The sequence below is a fragment of the Salvelinus namaycush genome, chromosome 27, assembly GCF_016432855.1.
Source record: "Salvelinus namaycush isolate Seneca chromosome 27, SaNama_1.0, whole genome shotgun sequence".
NCBI classification, from domain to species: domain Eukaryota; kingdom Metazoa; phylum Chordata; class Actinopteri; order Salmoniformes; family Salmonidae; genus Salvelinus; species Salvelinus namaycush.
This window is the reverse complement of record NC_052333.1, coordinates 3,370,746-3,390,884: the sequence shown is the minus strand read 5'-3', so window position 1 is coordinate 3,390,884 and position 20,139 is coordinate 3,370,746. Positions and strand designations below refer to the sequence as shown.

Here is a 20,139-nt window from a genome sequence, read left to right as displayed (position 1 = left end):
GTGTTTTATCTCTGTTCCCTTGTTCTCTTTACTGTTTTATCTCTGTTCTCCCTCTGTTCCCTCTGTTCTCTCTCTGTTTTATCTCTGTTCACCGCTGCTTTTCCCTCTGTTTTTATATTTTCTTTCTCTGTTTATCTCGTCCCGTCTCTGTTCTCCTCTCCCTCTGTTCTCTCCGTTTCTGGTTCCCTCGTCACTCTTTTTTATCCTGTTCTCCTCTGTTTATTCTCTTCTCGTGTATTCTTCCTCTGTTTATCTCTCCTCTGTTTCTCGTTCCTGGTTCCTCTCTCTTCTGTTTATCTCTGTTCTCTCTCTGTTTTATCTCTGTTCCCTCTGTTTTTATGATGTCTCTCTCGTTATCGCTGTTTTATCTCTCCTCTTCGGTTTTCTCTCTCTGTTTTATCTCTGTTCCCTCTGTTAAATCTCTGTTCTCTCTCTGTTCCCTCTATTCGCCTACTTGTTTAATTCTCTGTTCGCCAGCTTGTTCACCTCTGTTCTCTCTCTGTTTTATCTCTGTTCACCCTCTTTTCCCTCTGTTTTATCTCTGTTCTCTCTGTTTTATCTCTGTTCCCTCCTGTTTCTCCTCTGTTCCCTCTGTTTCTCTCTCTGTTTATCTCTGTTCTCCCTCTGTTCCGCTCTCTATTTTATCTCGTTCTTCTCTCCTCTGTTTTAATCTCCGTTCTCACCCTGTTCTCCCTCTGTTGCCGCTCTGTTTCTCTCTGTTTTTTCTCTGTTTTTCCTCTGTTCTCTTACTATCTCTCTGTTTTATCTCTGTTCTCTCTGTTATCATCTCTGTCTCCCCGTCTCTCTGTTTCTATCCTCTGTTTTTAATGCCTCTGTTCTCGTCTCTTCTTCATTCATCTGGTCTCTTCTCTGTTTTATCTCTATCTCTGTTCTCTCTCGTCCTTTAATATCTCTGTTCTCCCTCTGTTCCCTCTGTTTTATCTCTGTTCTCCCTGTTCTCTCTATGTTTTATCTCTGTTCCCTCTGTTCTCTCTCTTTTAAAATCTCTGTTCTCCCTCTGTTCCCTCTGTTCTCTCTCTGTTTTATCTCTGTTCTCCCTCCATTCCCTCTGTTCTCTCTCTGTTTTATCTCTGTTCCCTCTCCGTTTTCCCTCTGTTCCCTCTGTTCTCTCTCTGTTTTATCTCTGTTCTCTCTCTGTTTTATCTCTGTTCTCTCTGTTTTATCTCTGTTCTCCTCTGTTCCCTCTGTTCTCTCTCTGTTTTTATCTCTGTTACCTCTTCGTTTTCCATCTGTTCCTCTGTTCTACTCTCTGTTTTGATCTCCTGTTCTCTCTGTTTCTCCCTCTGTTTATCTCTGTTCTCCCTCTGTCCCCTGGTCTCTCTCTGTTTATCTCTGTTCACCCTTCTTTTCCCTCGTATTTATCTCTGTTCTCTCTGTTTTATCTCTGTTCCCTCTCTGTTCTCCCTCTGTTCCCTCTGTTCTCTCTCTGTTTTATCTCTGTTCTCCCTCTGTTCGCTCTCTGTTTTATCTCTGTTCTCTCTCTGTTTTATCTCCGTTCTCCCTCTGTTCTCCCTCTGTTCCCTCTGTTCTCTCTCTGTTTTATCTCTGTTCTCTCTCTGTTTTATCTCTGTTCTCTCTCTGTTTTATCTCTGTTCTCTCTCTGTTTTATCTCTGTTCTCTCTCTGTTTTCCCTCTGTTCTCTCTCTGTTCCCTCTGTTCTCTCTGTTCTCTCTCTGTTTTATCTCTGTTCCCTCTCTGTTTTCCCTCTGTTCTCTCTCTGTTCCCTCTGTTCTCCCTCTGTTCCCTCTGTTCTCTCTGTTCTCTCTCTGTTTTATCTCTGTTCCCTCTCTGTTTTCCCTCTGTTCTCTCTCTGTTCCCTCTGTTCTCTCTCTGTTTTATCTCTGTTCTCTCTCTGTTTGATCTCTGTTCTCTCTCTGTTTTATCTCTGTTCTCCCTCTGTTTTATCTCTGTTCTCTCTCTGTTCCCTCTGTTCTCCCTCTGTTTTATCTCTGTTTTATCTCTGTTCTCTCTCTGTCTATCTCTGTTCCTCTCTGTTTTATCTTGTTCTCCCTTCTGTTTTATTCTGTTTCTCTCTCTGTCCCTCTGTTCTCTTGTTTTATGCTCTGTTCTCCCCTCTGTTTTATCTCTGTTCTCCCTCTGTTTTATCTCTGTTCTCTCTCTGTTCCCTCTGTTCTCCCTATGTTTTATCTCTGTTTTATCTCTGTTCTCTCTCTGTTTTATCTCTGTTCTCCCTCTGTTTTATCTCTGTTTTCTCTCTGTTCTCCCTCTGTTTTATCTCTGTTTTATCTCTGTTCACCCTCTGTTTTATCTCTGTTCCCCCTGTTTTATCTCTGTTCTCCCTCTGTTCCCTCTGTTCTCCCTCTGTTCCCTCTGTTCTCCCTCTGTTCCCTCTGTTCTCTCTCTGTTTTATCTCTGTTCTCTATCTGTTTTATCTCTGTTCCCTCTCTGTTCTCCCTCTGTTCCCTCTGTTCTCTCTCTGTTCTCTCTCTGTTCCCTCTCTGTTCACCCTCTGTTCTCTCTCTGTTCTCCCTCTGTTCACTCTCTGTTTTATCTCTGTTCTCTCTCTGTTTTATCTCTGTTCTCCCTCTGTTCTCCCTCTGTTTTCCCTCTGTTCCCTCTGTTCTCTCTCTGTTTTATCTCTGTTCTCTCTCTGTTTTATCTCTGTTCCCTCTGTTTTATCTCTGTTCTCTCTCTGTTTTATCTCTGTTCTCTCTCTGTTCTCTCTCTGTTTTATCTCTGTTCCCTCTGTTTAATCTCTGTTCTCCCTATGTTCCCTCTGTTCTCTCTCTGTTTTATCTCTGTTCTCCCTCTGTTCCCTCTGTTCTCTCTCTGTTTTATCTCTGTTCACCCTCTTTTCCCTCTGTTTTATCTCTGTTCTCTCTGTTTTATCTCTGTTCCCTCTCTGTTCTCCCTCTGTTCCCTCTGTTCTCTCTCTGTTTTATCTCTGTTCTCCCTCTGTTCGCTCTCTGTTTTATCTCTGTTCTCTCTCTGTTTTATCTCCGTTCTCCCTCTGTTCTCCCTCTGTTCCCTCTGTTCTCTCTCTGTTTTATCTCTGGTCTCTCTCTGTTTTATCTCTGTTCCCTCTGTTCTCTCTCTGTTATCTCTTGTCTCCCTCTGTTCCTCTGGTTTATCTCTGTCTCCATGTTCTCTCTATGTTTTATCTCTGTTCCCTTGTTCTCTCTCTTTATAAAATCTCTGTGTCTCCCTCATGTTCACTCTGTCTCTCTCTGTTTTATCTCTGTTCTCCCTCCATTCCCTTCTGTTCTCCTCTGTTTATCTCTGTTCCCTTTCCGTTTGACGCTGTTTCCCTCTGTTCTCTCTCTGTGTATTCTGTTTCTCTCTCTGTTTTATCTCTGTTCTCTCTGTTTTAATCTCTGTCTCCCTCTGTTCCCTCTGTTCTCTCTCTGTTTATCTCTGGTTCCCTTCCGTTTTCCCCCTCTGTTCCCTAGTTCTTCTCTGTTTTATCTCTGTCTCGCTGTTTCTCCCTCTGTTTTATCTCGTTCTCCCTCTGTTCCCTCTGATTCCTCTATGTTTTTATCTCTGTTCACCACTCCTTTTTACTTTTTGTATGTTTTGTCTCTGTTCCTCTGTTCTCTTTCTGTTATCTCTGTCTCTCCCTCTGTTCCCTCATTTCTCTCTCTGTTTTATCTCGTGTTTCAACGCTCATTTTCACTCTGTTTTATCTCTGTTCTCTCTGTTTTATCTCTGTTCCCTCTCTGTTCTCCCTCTGTTCCCTCTGTTCTCTCTCTGTTTTATCTCTGTTCTCCCTCTGTTCGCTCTCTGTTTTATCTCTGTTCTCTCTCTGTTTTATCTCCGTTCTCCCTCTGTTCTCCCTCTGTTCCCTCTGTTCTCTCTCTGTTTTATCTCTGTTCTCTCTCTGTTTTATCTCTGTTCTCTCTCTGTTTTATCTCTGTTCTCTCTCTGTTTTATCTCTGTTCTCTCTCTGTTTTATCTCTGTTCCCTCTGTTCTCTCTCTGTTTTATCTCTGGTCTCTCTCTGTTTTATCTCTGTTCCCTCTGTTCTCTCTCTGTTTTATCTCTGTTCTCCCTCTGTTCCCTCTGTTTTATCTCTGTTCTCCCTGTTCTCTCTATGTTTTATCTCTGTTCCCTCTGTTCTCTCTCTTTTAAAATCTCTGTTTTTCCCTCTGTCTCTTCTGTTTTATCTCTGTTCTCCCTCCATTCCCTCTGTTCTCTCTCTGTTTTATCTCTGTTCCCTCTCCGTTTTCCCTCTGTTCCCTCTGTTCTCTCTCTGTTTTATCTCTGTTCTCTCTCTGTTTTATCTCTGTTCTCTCTGTTTTATCTCTGTTCTCCCTCTGTTCCCTCTGTTCTCTCTCTGTTTTATCTCTGTTCCCTCTCCGTTTTCCCTCTGTTCCCTCTGTTCTCTCTCTGTTTTATCTCTGTTCTCTCTGTTCTCCCTCTGTTTTATCTCTGTTCTCCCTCTGTTCCCTCTGTTCTCTCTCTGTTTTATCTCTGTTCACCCTCTTTTCCCTCTGTTTTATCTCTGTTCCCTCTGTTCTCTCTGTTTTATCTCTGTTCTCCCTCTGTTCCCTCTGTTCTCTCTCTGTTTTATCTCTGTTCTCCCTCTGTTCCCTCTGTTCTCTCTCTGTTTTATCTCTGTTCTCTCTGTTCCCTCTCTGTTTTCCCTCTGTTCTCTCTCTGTTCCCTCTGTTCTCTCTGTTCTCTCTCTGTTTTATCTCTGTTCCCTCTCTGTTTTCCCTCTGTTCTCTCTCTGTTCCCTCTGTTCTCCCTTGTTACCTCTGTTCTCTCGTTCTCTCTTGTTTTATCTCTGTCCCTCTCTGTTTTCCCTCTGTTCTCTCTCTGTTCCTCTGTCTCTCTCTGCTGTTACTCTGTTCCTCTCTGTTTTATCTCTGTTCTCCCTCTGTTTTTTCTCTCCTGTCTCTCTCTGTTCCTCTGGTCTCCTCTGTTTGATCTTGTTTTATTCGTTCTCTTCTCTGTTCATCTTGTTCTCTCTCTGTTTTATCTCTGTTCTCCCTCTGTTTTATCTCTGTTCTCTCTCTGTTCCCTCTGTTCTCTCTGTTTTATCTCTGTTCTCCCTCTGTTTTATCTCTGTTCTCCCTCTGTTTTATCTCTGTTCTCTCTCTGTTCCCTCTGTTCTCCCTATGTTTTATCTCTGTTTTATCTCTGTTCTCTCTCTGTTTTATCTCTGTTCTCTCTCTGTTTTATCTCTGTTCTCCCTCTGTTTTATCTCGTTGATCTCTGTTCACCCTCTGTTTTATCTATGTTCCCTTTTTTATGCTTTGTTCCCTTCTGTTCCTCTGTTCTCCTCTGTTCCTCTGTTCTCCCTTGTTCCCTCTGTCTATCTCTGTTTTATCGTTGTTCTCTATCCTGTTTTATCTCTGTCCCTCTATGTTCTCCTCTGTTCCCATGTTCTCTCTCGGTTCTCTCTCTGTTCCCTCTCTGTTCACCCTCTGTTCTCTCTTGCTTCGCCCTCTGTCACTCTCTGTTTTATTCTCTGTTCTCTCTCTGTTTTATCTCTGTTCTCCCTCTGTTCTCCCTCTGTTTTCCCTCTGTTCCCTCTGTTCTCTCTCTGTTTTATCTCTGTTCTCTCTCTGTTTTATCTCTGTTCCCTCTGTTTTATCTCTGTTCTCTCTCTGTTTTATCTCTGTTCTCTCTCTGTTCTCTCTCTGTTTTATCTCTGTTCCCTCTGTTTAATCTCTGTTCTCCCTATGTTCCCTCTGTTCTCTCTCTGTTTTATCTCTGTTCTCCCTCTGTTCCCTCTGTTCTCTCTCTGTTTTATCTCTGTTCACCTCTTTCCCTCTGTTTTATCTCTGTTCTCTCTGTTTTATCTCTGTTCCCTCTCTGTTCTCCCTCTGTTCCCTCTGTTCTCTCTCTGTTTTATCTCTGTTCTCCCTCTGTTCGCTCTCTGTTTTATCTCTGTTCTCTCTCTGTTTTATCTCCGTTCTCCCTCTGTTCTCCCTCTGTTCCCTCTGTTCTCTCTCTGTTTTATCTCTGTTCTCTCTCTGTTTTTCTCGTGCCCTCTGTTCATCTTGTTTTTACTCTGTTCTCCCTCTGTTTCACTCTGTTTTATCTCTGTTCTCCCTGTTCTCTCTATGTTTTATCTCTGTTCCCTCTGTTCTCTCTCTTTTAAAATCTCTGTTCTCCCTCTGTTCCCTCTGTTCTCTCTCTGTTTTATCTCTGTTCTCCCTCCATTCCCTCTGTTCTCTCTCTGTTTTATCTCTGTTCCCTTTCCGTTTTCCCTCTGTTCCCTCTGTTCTCTCTCTGTTTTATCTCTGTTCTCTCTCTGTTTTATCTCTGTTCTCTCTGTTTTATCTCTGTTCTCCCTCTGTTCACTTGTTCTCTCCGTTTTATCTCGTTCCCTCTTCCGTTGCACTCTTTTCCCTCTGTCTCTCTCTTAAATCTCTGTTCTCCCCTCTGTTCCCTCTGTTATCTCTCTGTTTATCTCGTTATCCCTCCATTCACTCTGTTCTCTCTCTGTTTTATCTTGTTCCCTTCCGTTCCCTCGGTTCACTCTGTTCTCTCTCTGTTTTATCTCTGTTCTCTCTCTGTTTTATCTCTGTTCTCTCTGTTTTATCTCTGTTCTCCCTCTGTTCCCTCTGTTCTCTCTCTGTTTTATCTCTGTTCCCTCTCCGTTTTCCCTCTGTTCCCTCTGTTCTCTCTCTGTTTTATCCTGTTCTCCTGTTCACTCGTTTTATCTCTGTTTCCCCGGTTCCCTCTGTTCTCTCTCTGTTTTATCTCTGTTCACCCTCTTTTCCCTCTGTTTTATCTCTGTTCCCTCTGTTCTCTTTCTGTTTTATCTCTGTTCTCCCTCTGTTCCCTCTGTTCTCTCTCTGTTTTATCTCTGTTCACCCTCTTTTCCCTCTGTTTTATCTCTGTTCTCTCTGTTTTATCCTCGTTCCCTCCTCTGTTTCCCTTCTGTTCCCCTCGTTCTCTCTCTGTTTAGTCTCTGATTCTCCTCTGTTCGCTCTATGTTTTATCTCTGTTCTCTCCTGTTTATAATCGTCTCCCTCTGTTCTCCTCTGTTCTATGTTATCTCTCTTTTTATCTCTGTTCTCTCTCTGTTTTATCCTATGTCTCTCTCTGTTTTATCTCTGTTCTCTCTCTGTTTTTATATCAGTTCTCTCTCTGTTTATCTCTGCTTCCCCTGTCTATCTCTGTTATCTCTGGTCTCTCTCTGTTTATTCTCTGTTCCTCGGTTCTCTCTCTGTTTTATCTCGTTCTACTCTGTTCCTCTGTTTTATCTCTGTTCTCCCGTGTTCTCTCTATGTTTTTATCTCTGTGCCCTCTGTTCTCTATCTCTTTAAAATCTCTGTTCTCACTCTTTCCCTCGTTCTCTCTCGTTTATCTCTGTTCTCCCTCCTTCCCTCTGTTCTCTCTCTGTTTTATCTCTGTTCCCTCTCCGTTTTCCCTCTGTTCCCTCTGTTCTCTCTCTGTTTTATCTCTGTTCTCTCTCTGTTTTATCTCTGTTCTCTCTGTTTTATCTCTGTTCTCCCTCTGTTCCCTCTGTTCTCTCTCTGTTTTATCTCTGTTCCCTCTCCGTTTTCCCTCTGTTCCCTCTGTTCTCTCTCTGTTTTATCTCTGTTCTCTCTGTTCTCCCTCTGTTTTATCTCTGTTCTCCCTCTGTTCCCTCTGTTCTCTCTCTGTTTTATCTCTGTTCTCCCTCTGTTCCCTCTGTTCTCCCTCTGTTTTATCTCTGTTCCCTCTGTTCTCTCTGTTTTATCTCTGTTCTCCCTCTGTTCCCTCTGTTCTCTCTCTGGTTACTCTGTTATCCCTCTGTTCCTTTGTTACTCTCTCTGTTTTATCTCTGTTCTCTCTCTGTTTTCCCTCTGTTCTCTCTCTGTTCCCTCTGTTCTCTCTGGTCTTCTCTGTTTTAATCTCTGTCCCTCTCTGTTTACCCTCGTGTCTCTCTGTTCCCTATGTTCTCCTCTGTTCCCTCTGTTCTCTCGTCTCTCTCTGGTTTATCTCTGATTCGCCCTCTATGTTTTCCCTCTGTTCTCTCTCTGTTCCTTGTTATCTCCTGTTTTCTCTGTTCTCCTCTGTTTATCTATGTCTCCTCTGTTTTATCTTGTTCTCTCTCTGTGCCCTCTGCCTGTTCTCCCTCTGTTTTGTCTCTGTTTGATCTCTGTTCTCTCTTGTGTTATCTCTGTTAGCTCGTTCTCCCTCTGTTTATCTCTGTTCTCTCTCTGTTCCCTTCTGTTTCTCACTGTGGGAACTTCTGTTCTCCTCTGTTTTATCTCTGTTCTCTCTCTGTTTTATCTCTGTTCTCTCTCTGTTCTCTCTGTTCTATCTCTGTTTTATCTCTGTTTTATCTCTGTTATATCTCTCTGTTCTATCTCTGTTTTCCCTCTGTTTTAGCTCTGTTTTTCTCTCTTTTAAACAACTCTGTTTTATCTCGTTTTAATCTCTGCACCCTTGTTTATCTCTTTCCCCTGTTTTATCTCATGTTCTCCCTCTGTACCAGTCGTTCTCCCTCTGTTCCCTCTGTTCTCTCTCTGTTTTTCTCTGTCTCCCTCGGTTCCTATGTTCTCCCTCGGTTACCTATGTTCTCTCTCTGTTTATCTCTTTTTCTCTTCTGTTTATCTCTGTTCCCTCTCGTCTCCATCTGTTCCATATGTTTCTACTACCTGTGTCTCTCTCTGTACATCTATGTTCACCTGTTCTCTCTCGTTTCCTTTGTTCTCTCTCTGTTTTCCTCTGTTCTCTCTCTGTTTTATCTCGTCACACAGCCTCCCTGCTGATGCTAGGTCACACAGCCTCCCCTCCTGATGCCAGGTCACACAGCCTCCCCTCCTGATGCCAGGTCACACAGCCTCCCCTTCTGATGCCAGGTCACACAGCCTCCCCTGCTGATGCCAGGTCACACAGCCTCCCCTGCTGATGCCAGGTCACACAGCCTCCCCTCCTGATGCCAGGTCACACAGCCTCCCCTCCTGATGCCAGGTCACACAGCCTCCCCTCCTGATGCCAGGTCACACAGCCTCCCCTGCTGATGCTAGGTCACACAGCCTCCCCTGCTGATGCTAGGTCACACAGCCTCCCCTCCTGATGCTAGGTCACACAGCCTCCCCTGCTGATGCTAGGTCACACAGCCTCCCCTCCTGATGCCAGGTCACACAGCCTCCCCTGCTGATGCCAGGTCACACAGCCTCCCCTGCTGATGCTAGGTCACACAGCCTCCCCTCCTGATGCCAGGTCACACAGCCTCCCCTGCTGATGCTAGGTCACACAGCCTCCCCTGCTGATGCCAGGTCACACAGCCTCCCCTCCTGATGCCAGGTCACACAGCCTCCCCTTCTGATGCCAGGTCACACAGCCTCCCCTGCTGATGCCAGGTCACACAGCCTCCCCTCCTGATGCCAGGTCACACAGCCTCCCCTCCTGATGCCAGGTCACACAACCTCCCCTTCTGATGCCAGGTCACACAGCCTCCCCTGCTGATGCCAGGTCACACAGCCTCCCCTCCTGATGCCAGGTCACACAGCCTCCCCTCCTGATGCCAGGTCACACAGCCTCCCCTGCTGATGCTAGGTCACACAGCCTCCCCTCCTGATGCCAGGTCACACAGCCTCCCCTGCTGATGCTAGGTCACACAGCCTCCCCTGCTGATGCCAGGTCACACAGCCTCCCCTCCTGATGCCAGGTCACACAGCCTCCCCTTCTGATGCCAGGTCACACAGCCTCCCCTGCTGATGCCAGGTCACACAGCCTCCCCTCCTGATGCCAGGTCACACAGCCTCCCCTCCTGATGCCAGGTCACACAGCCTCCCCTGCTGATGCTAGGTCACACAGCCTCCCCTGCTGATGCCAGGTCACACAGCCTCCCTTCCTGATGCCAGGTCACACAGCCTCCCCTTCTGATGCCAGGTCACACAGCCTCCCCTGCTGATGCCAGGTCACACAGCCTCCCCTCCTGATGCCAGGTCACACAGCCTCCCCTCCTGATGCCAGGTCACACAGCCTCCCCTCCTGATGCCAGGTCACACAGCCTCCCCTCCTGATGCCATGTCACACAGCCTCCCCTCCTGATGCCAGGTCACACAGCCTCCCCTCCTGATGCCAGGTCACACAGCCTCCCCTCCTGATGCCAGGTCACACAGCCTCCCCTTCTGATGCCAGGTCACACAGCCTCCCCTGCTGATGCCAGGTCACACAGCCTCCCCTCCTGATGCCAGGTCACACAGCCTCCCCTCCTGATGCCAGGTCACACAGCCTCCCCTGCTGATGCTAGGTCACACAGCCTCCCCTGCTGATGCCAGGTCACACAGCCTCCCCTGCTGATGCCAGGTCACACAGCCTCCCCTCCTGATGCCAGGTCACACAGCCTCCCCTGCTGATGCCAGGTCACACAGCCTCCCCTCCTGATGCCAGGTCACACAGCCTCCCCTCCTGATGCCAGGTCACACAGCCTCCCCTGCTGATGCCAGGTCACACAGCCTCCCCTCCTGATGCCAGGTCACACAGCCTCCCCTCCTGATGCCAGGTCACACAGCCTCCCCTCAGAGGCTAAGTAATAGCGGACTTCAGTCTAGCGCTGCATCCCAAATTGCAGCCTATTCTCTATATGGGCCCTGGTCAAAAGCAGGGCCCATATAAAAACCCCTCTGCCAGCTACCCTTCCTGTCAACCCCTCTGCCAGCACCCTTCCTGTCAACCCCTCTGCCAGCTACCCTTCCTGTCAACCCCTCTGCCAGCACCCTTCCTGTCAACCCCTCTGCCAGCTACCCTTCCTGTCAACCCCTCTGCCAGCTACCCTTCCTGTCAACCCCTCTGCCAGCTACCCTTCCTGTCAACCCCTCTGCCAGCTACCCTTCCTGTCAACCCCTCTGCCAGCACCCTTCCTGTCAACCCCTCTGCCAGCTACCCTTCCTGTCAACCCCTCTGCCAGCACCCTTCCTGTCAACCCCTCTGCCAGCTACCCTTCCTGTCAACCCCTCTGCCATCACCCTTCCTGTCAACCCCTCTGCCATCACCCTTCCTGTCAACCCCTCTGCCATCACCCTTCCTGTCAACCCCTCTGCCAGCTACCCTTCCTGTCAACCCCTCTGCCAGCTACCCCTCCTGTCAACCCCTCTGCCAGCTACCCTTCCTGTCAACCCCTCTGCCAGCTACCCTTCCTGTCAACCCCTCTGCCATCACCCTTCCTGTCAACCCCTCTGCCAGCTACCCTTCCTGTCAACCCCTCTGCCATCACCCTTCCTGTCAACCCCTCTGCCATCACCCTTCCTGTCAACCCCTCTGCCAGCTACCCTTCCTGTCAACCCCTCTGCCAGCTACCCTTCCTGTCAACCCCTCTGCCAGAACCCTTCCTGTCAACCCCTCTGCCAGCTACCCTTCCTGTCAACCCCTCTGCCAGCTACCCTTCCTGTCAACCCCTCTGCCATCACCCTTCCTGTCAACCCCTCTGCCATCACCCTTCCTGTCAACCCCTCTGCCAGCTACCCTTCCTGTCAACCCCTCTGCCAGCTACCCTTCCTGTCAACCCCTCTGCCATCACCCTTCCTGTCAACCCCTCTGTCATCACCCTTCCTGTCAACCCCTCTGCCAGCTACCCTTCCTGTCAACCCCTCTGCCAGCTACCCTTCCTGTCAACCCCTCTGCCAGCTACCCCTCCTGTCAACCCCTCTGCCAGCTACCCTTCCTGTCAACCCCTCTGCCAGCTACCCTTCCTGTCAACCCCTCTGCCAGCTACCCTTCCTGTCAACCCCTCTGCCAGCTACCCTTCCTGTCAACCCCTCTGCCAGCTACCCTTCCTGTCAACCCCTCTGCCAGCTACCCTTCCTGTCAACCCCTCTGCCAGCTACCCTTCCTGTCAACCCCTCTGCCAGCTACCCTTCCTGTCAACCCCTCTGCCAGCTACCCTTCCTGTCAACCCCTCTGCCAGCTACCCTCCTGTCAACCCCTCTGCCAGCTACCCTTCCTGTCAACCCCTCTGCCAGCTACCCTTCCTGTCAACCCCTCTGCCAGCTACCCTTCCTGTCAACCCCTCTGCCAGCTACCCTTCCTGTCAACCCCTCTGCCAGCTACCCTTCCTGTCAACCCCTCTGCCAGCTACCCTTCCTGTCAACCCCTCTGCCAGCTACCCCGCCTGTCAACCACTCTGCCAGCTACCCATCTGAAGTGATGACATTTAACACCTCTCTTTTAGACTCAGACAGGGGATTCTGGGAAAATATCCTCTTTCTCTCCATTCAGGATGAGCTATCAATAACACAACACCGACCTCATCTCTCATCTTTTATTACAGGAGGCAACAGGAAACATATGGAAACTGATTTCCTTCATTTCATCAGGCACGTGTGTGTGTCTGCTAATGAACGCTGCCTCCAGGTCGCCCTGGCCGTTGTTATGTAGAGGCCGTTTATTTGGAACCCGTCGCACGGCGGATAAATATGTGGTAAACAACTTTGTCAAAAGCCATGTCCAATCTCTCCAACAGCTAGAGGGGAGTGATGACTGTATTGAGCCAGTTTACCAGGGTGGAGGGATATTATCGTAGATGGGACCTGCCCATTGCAAGGGTAGAAAGTGTCTGGAGCTCAGCCCAGACAGAACAGCCTCCTGGGCCAACGGGGGGGGGGGGGGGGTGTCACATCCTAGAGAGAACAGAAGAACATCTGGCCCGTACCCAGACAGACCCCGCCCCACTGGGGAAACAGGATGTCAACCTGGTGCTCCCAGCTGTGCACACCTCCCTCCCCAAACACATCCACCCCCCCCCCCCCCCCCCCCCCCCCCACACACACACACCTACACAGTTCTAAGCCATCCTCTCTCTCTTCCTCCAGACGTCTCAGGAGTTCCTGAACCAGCTGATGTCTAAGTTGGGGGGTAAGAACCCTGAGGAGACGGGGGGGTTCCAAGAGGCCCCTCTGGCCTACGATGCAGTGTGGGCCCTGGCTCTGGCCCTCAACAAGACTGTGGGGCCCCTGAAGGCCAAGGGCCGGAGGCTGGAAGACTTCAACTACAACAACCGAGATATCACCGCTGAGATCTACCGTGCCCTCAACACCAGCTCATTTGAAGGAGTCTCGGTGAGTATGGAATATATAGCCTAAACATTGAGGCACGGGGAAGAGGGACAGGAGAGAGGGGAGGAAGAGAAGCTTGTGGTTGTACTGGGAGAGAGATGAGAGAGCGAGACAGAGAAAGAGAGAGAAAGCAAGAGAGAAGGATAGAAAGAGAGCGAGAGAGACAGAGAGACAGAGAAAAACTACCAGAATCCATTGGATTCTCCAATTACATTGAATGAACTACAGGACAAAATACAAACCCTTAACCCCCAAAAAGGCTGTGGTGTTGATGGTAACCTAAATTAAATGATAAAATATACAGACCACACATTTCAATTGTCTTTTTAATATCATCCTCAGCTCTGGCATCTTCCCCAATATTTGGAACCAAGGACTGATCACCCCAATCCACAAAAGTGGAGACAAATTTGACCTCAATAACTACCGTGGGATATACGTCAACAGCAACCTTGGGAAAATCCTCTGCATTATCATTAACAGCAGACTTGTACATTTCCTCATTGAAAACAATGTACTGAGCAAGTGTCAAATTGGCTTTTTACCAAATTACCATACGACAGACCACATATTCACCCTGCACACCCTAATTGACAAACAAACAAAACAAAAGCAAAGCCTTCTCATGCTTTGTTGATTTCAAAAAAGCATTTGACTCAGTTTGGCATGGGGGTCTGCTATAGAAATTGATAGAAAGCGGTGTTGGGGGAAAAAAATACAACATGTGCAGATAAAATTGGCAAAAAACACACACATTTCTTTCCACAGAGCCGTGGGGTAAGACAGGAATGCAGCTTAAACCCCACCCTCTTCAACATATATATCAGCGAATTGGCGCGGGCACTAGAATAGTCTGCAGCACCTGGCCTCACCCTACTAGAATCTGTAAAATGTCTACTGTTTGTTGATGATCTGGTGCTTCTGTCCCCAACCAAGGAGGGCCTACAGCAGCACCTAGATCCTCTGCACAGATTCTGTCAGACCTGGGCCCTGACAGTAAATCTCAGTAAGACAAAATCAATGGGGTTCCAAAAATGGTCCAGTTGCCAGAACCACAAATACAAATTCCATCTCGACACTGTTGCCCTATGAGCATGCAATCTGGTTTCCGCTCAGGTTATGGATGTGTCACTGCAACCTTAAGGGTCCTCAATGATGTAACTGCCAAAGCTTTTGATGGTAGACATTCTTGTGGGCCGGCTAAGGAGTATTGGTGTCTCTGTCTCAGCCACTGCCTGTTACCAAGGGAGTACCCCAAGGCTCAATCCTAGGCCCCACGCTCTTCTCAATTTACATCAACAACATAGCTCAGGCAGTAGGAAGCTCTCTCATCCATTTACATGCAGATGATACAGTCTTATACTTAGCTGGCCCCTCCCCGGATTTTGTGTTAAATGCTCTACAACAAAGCTTTCTTAGTGTCCAACAAGCTTGCTCTACCCTTAACCTTGTTCTGAACACCTCCAAAACAAAGGTCATGTGGTGTGGTAAGAATAATGCCCCTCTCCCCACAGATGTGATTACTACCTCTGAGGGTTTAGAGCTTGAGGTAGTCACCTCATACAAGTACTTGGGAGTATGGCTAGATGGTACACTGTCCTTCTCTCAGTACATATCAAAGCTGCAGGCTAAAGTTAAATCTAGACTTGGTTTCCTCTATCGTAATCTCTCCTCTTTCACCCCAGCTGCCAAACTAACCCTGATTCAGATGACCATCCTACCCATGCTAGATTACGGAGACATCATTTATAGACATCTATGCTCAGTATAGGACACATCACTGCACTCTATACTCCTCTATAAACTGGTCATCTCTGTATATCCGTTGCAAGACCCCACTGGTTGATGCTTATTTATAAAACCCTCTTAGGTCTCACTCCCCCTTAACTGTATTTTATACCATCTATTGCACCTTGTCTATGCCGCTCGGCCATCGCTCATCCATATACTTATATGTACATATTCTCATTCACCCCTTTAGATTTGTGTGTATTAGGTAGTCGTTGGGAAATTGTTAGATTACTTGTTAGATATTACTGCACAAGCATTTCGCTACACTCACATTAGCATCTGCTAACCATGTGTATGTGACCAATAAAATGTTATTTCATTTGAATTCATATTTATCTAATTATTTTGGATATATTTTTTTTGATACCTAAAGGGGTCCTAAAGGTCAAAATCAAATAGCTAAATTATCCTTAGTATGACCATCTTAAAACAATTCCATATGTCAGTTTAGAACCCCCCCTCTTAAAACAATTCCATATGTCAGTTTAGAACCCCCTCCCTCTTAAAACAATTCCATATGTCAGTTTAGAACCCCCTCCCTCTTAAAACAATTCCATATGTCAGTTTAGAACCCCCCCCCTTAAAACAATTCCATATGTCAGTTTAGAACCCCCCCCCCAATGTTTTATACTCTAAATAATTACAACCACCTAAAAGGAAGTGATTCCCAAACCTTCCACAACAAAGCCATCACCTACAGAGAGATGAACCTGGAAAAGAGTCCCCTAAGCAAGCTGGTCCTGGGGCTCTGTTCACAAACACAAACACACCCCACAGAGCCCCAGGACAGCAACACAAGTAAAACTAACAATTAGACCCAACCAAATCATGAGAAAACCGAAACATAATTACTTACATTTAAAAAAAATACTTGACACATTGGAAAGAATTTACCAAATAACAGAGCAAACTGGAACAATATTTGTCCCTAAACAGAGAGTACACAGTGGCAGAATACATGACCACTGTGACTGAGCCAAAATTAAGAAAACGTAGGCAGACCTGGCTCTCAAGAGAAGGCAGGCTATGTGCACACTGGCCACAAAATGATGTGGAAACTGAGCTGCACTTCCTAACCCCCTGCCAAATGTATGACCATATTAGAGATACATATTTCCCTCAGATTACACAGACCTGTAAAGAATTTTAAAACAAATCCAATTTTGATAAATTCTCATGGGTAGGTTGCATCAACATGGTTTAAATTAACCTAGTATTAAAGCTAATCTAGGTTTTGTAAATCTAGGTTTATAATTAATCCAGAGATGTGTTGCACCACTTCATTTAGAATCTAGATCAGTAAATCTATGATTAACGGTTTTAAACCAATCAATCAAATGTATTCATACGTCTTCTTACATCAGCTGATATCTCAAAGTGCTGTACAGAAACCCAGCCTAAAACCCCAAACAGCAAGCAATGCAGGTGTAGAAGCACTGTGGCTAGGAAAAACTCCCTAGAAAGGCCAGAACCTAGGAAGAAACCTAGAGAGGAACCAGGCTATGAGGGGTGGCCAGTCCTCTTCTGGCTGTGCCGGGTGGAGATTATAACAGAACATGGCCAAGGTGTTCAAATGTTCATAAATGACCAGCAGGTTCAAATAATAATAATCACAGTAGTTGTCGAGGGTGCAACCGGTCAGCAACTCAGGAGTAAATGTCAGTTGGCTTTTCATAGCCGATCATTCAGAGTATCTCTACCGCTCCTGCGGTCTCTAGAGAGTTGAAAACAGCAGGTCTGGGACAGGTAGCATGTCCGGTGAACAGGTCAGGGTTCCATTTAAACTATGATTAGTGACATGTTACACCAATTTATGAGGTATTTGAAACAAAGTAGCTAGCCTACCTGACAAATGAGGTCACAAAGTTGCTGTTCCTTGATAAAATAATAACAAGGTAACGTTAGAAGTTACTGCACCTCCATCGTGAAAGGTTGTCATGGGTTGGCTGATTTGAAATAAAATCCGTTATTTACCAGTGCTAGATAGAAAACGGATTTGTTAGGTAACGTTAGCTACTGTAGCTAGCTAGTTTATAAACCAAGCTAGCTAGCACACGATATTATTCATTATTGTCATTACTTAACGTTATTTAGACATTTATTATTTGTCCGCTAGCCACCTGATCTATGGCAAGTCAAAGAACTTCACATTTCTCCGCTTATGAAAAAAAAACTCTTGTCGGAGTTGATGGAGGAATTTAGTAACGTACTTGAGATTAAAACGACAGACAACACGACCGTCAAAAAAGAAGGAAGTCACCTGGGCTATTTTATGCGACAAAATGTAATGGATCGACACGAATGACAGAGAAGAGGGACCCAAATCGGATGAAAGCGTGCTGGATTTTAAAAAAAGAGCAAAAGCCTTAAAGGATGCGCCAGGGGAGAGGCAGGAGGCCTCCGTCCAAGGGAATTGATCCTGTCACCCATAAAATATACGAGATGATTCCCCAGCAGTCTGCCCCTCCATAACCCCTATGATGACGACGGACAACTTGACCCACCAATGTTTAGTAAGCGTAAATATCAATGTTTAGTAAGCGTAAATTACAATGCCTATAATGCACGTTTAAACTAACGTTAATTCTACTTCACTACAATGTTATCGTTATCAGGCCCATTGCGTAACATCATCTTTCGTACCAAGGCTGGGCATATCATAAACCCAAATTCAATTGTTGTACAAAATGGGAACGTAAATAGCCTACTAATAATAACTAATAATTATCATAAAACTCAACAGGATTCAACCTGTCTCTAATTATTCTCTGAGGTACTCACGTCTCTCCACAGAAGATTTGCTGCCAATTTATCAGTTAAATCATCTCAAGTGGCAGTTTAGAATTAATCTCCAATCGATTTTTTTTTCTCCCTTAATCATTGAGCAACAAGTTTAAAATTAATCTAGGTTTAAAGTGAAAACGATACTTAGATTAGAGGAAGGATTTAATTTGAACTAGGATTTATTTAAAACTAACAGAGAAACCTTGATTTAACCCAGTTTAAGAGTTAATCCATATTGGTGCAACCCACCCCATATCTATTAGGTTAAACACCACAGTGTGCATCACATCAGCAACATTTGTGACCTGTTTATTTGTTTATTTTTTCCCCTTTTGTATTTGAACTGTTTGCACATCGTTACAACACTGTACATAGACATAATATGACATTTGAAATGTCTCTATACCTTTGGAAATTTTATGAGTGTCATCTTCACTTGCTTTGGCAATGTAAACATATGTTTCCCATGCCAATAAAGCCTTTAAGTTGAATTGAGAGAGAGAGCGAGATAGAGGGGGAGAGAGAGAGCGAGAGAGAGACAGAGAGAGAGAGAGAGACACAGAGAGAGAGACAGAGAGACAGAGAGGGAGAGAGAGAGACAGAGAGAGACAGAGAGACAGAGAGAGACATAGAGACAGAGAGAGACATACAGAGAGAGAGAGAGAAAGAGAGAGAGACAGAGAGAGAGAGAGAGAGAGAGAGACAGAGAGCGAGAGAGACAGAGAGAGAGAGAGACAGAGAGAGACAGAGAGAGAGAGACAGAGAGAGAGAGACAGAGAGAGAGAGACAGACAGAGAGACTTAGAGAGACTTAGAGAGAGAGAGACAGAGAGACTTAGAGAGACTTAGAGAGAGAGACAGAGAGACTTGGAGAGAGACAGATAGAGAGGTGTTAAAACAATGAAGTGTTATAGCTTCTCTTTCTTCACACAGGGCCATGTTGTGTTTGATGCCCAGGGTTCTAGAATGGCCTGGACTCTTATTGAGCAGCTGCAAGGTACAGTACTCTCTCTATTTCCTCCTGTGTACAATAAACCAGAATCAGACATGGAAATGAAGAACATGTGCCCGACTAGAATGGTGACGTTTTGTCATTTTGAACATCACATGGCACCTGGGCTAGTAAACTTAGTCGTCTACTTGTGTGGCTGGCCAGTGCCCAAAATCCTTCAGCTCCATCCCTGAGTCCATAATCATGAGTATCAACACTTATTGCTCCCGAGTAGCAGCAGCGGTACAAGGCACTGCATCTCAGTGCTAGAGGCGTCACTACAGACCCTGGTTCGATCCCGGGCTGAATCACAACCGGCCGTGATCGGGAGCACCATAGGGTGGTGCACAATTGACCTAGCATCATCCGGGTTAGGGGAGGGTTTGGCTGGGGTAGGCATTCATTGTAAATAAGAACTTGTTCTTAACTGACTTGCCTAGTTAAATAAAGGTTACATAAAATAAATACACAGAGTACAAAACATTAAGAACACCTGCTCTTTCCATGACATAGACTGACCAGGTGAATCCAGGTGAAAGCTATGATCCCTTATTGATGTCACCTGTTAAATCCACTTCAATCAGTGTAGATGAAGGGGAGGAGATGGGTTAAAGAAGGCTTTTAAAGCCTTGAGACAATTGAGACATGGCTTGTGTATGTGTGACATTCAGAGGGTCAATGGGAAAGACAAAATATTGAAGTGCCTTCAAAACGAGGTATGGTAGCAGGTGCCAGGCGCACCGGTTTATGTCAAGAACTGCAATGCTGCTGGGTTTTTCCACGCTCAACAGTTTCCTGTGTATCAAGAATGGTCCACCCTCCGAAGAACATCCAGCCAACTGGACAACTGTGGGAAGCATTGGAGTCAACATGGGCCACCCTCCGAAGGACATCCAGCCAACTGGACAACTGTGGGAAGCATTGGAGTCAACATGGGCCACCCTCCGAAGGACATCCAGCCAACTGGACAACTGTGGGAAGCATTGGAGTCAACATGGTCCACCATCCAAAGGACATCCAGCCAACTGGACACAACTGTGGGAAGCATTGGAGTCAACATGGTCCACCACCCAAAGGACATCCAGCCAACTGGACACAACTGTGGGAAGCATTGGAGTCAACATGGACCACCACCCAAAGGACATCCAGCCAACTGGACACAACTGTGGGAAGCATTGGAGTCAACATGGTCCACCACCCAAAGGACATCCAGCCAACTGGACACAACTGTGGGAAGCATTGGAGTCAACATGGACCACCATCCAAAGGACATCCAGCCAACTGGACACAACTGTGGGAAGCATTGGAGTCAACATGGTCCACCACCCAAAGGACATCCAGCCAACTGGACACAACTGTGGGAAGCATTGGAGTCAACATGGTCCACCCTCCGAAGGACATCCAGCCAACTGGACAACTGTGGGAAGCATTGGAGTCAACATGGGCCACCCTCCGAAGGACATCCAGCCAACTGGACAACTGTGGGAAGCATTGGAGTCAACATGGGCCACCCTCCGAAGGACATCCAGCCAACTGGACAACTGTGGGAAGCATTGGAGTCAACATGGGCCAGCATCCCCGTGGAA

At 46.5% G+C, this 20,139-nt stretch overlaps 1 pseudogene; it reads left to right on the top strand.

Moving 5' to 3' along the window:
* Positions 1-20,139, top strand: part of LOC120021997 — a 142,623-nt pseudogene that overhangs the window by 37,928 nt on the left and 84,556 nt on the right.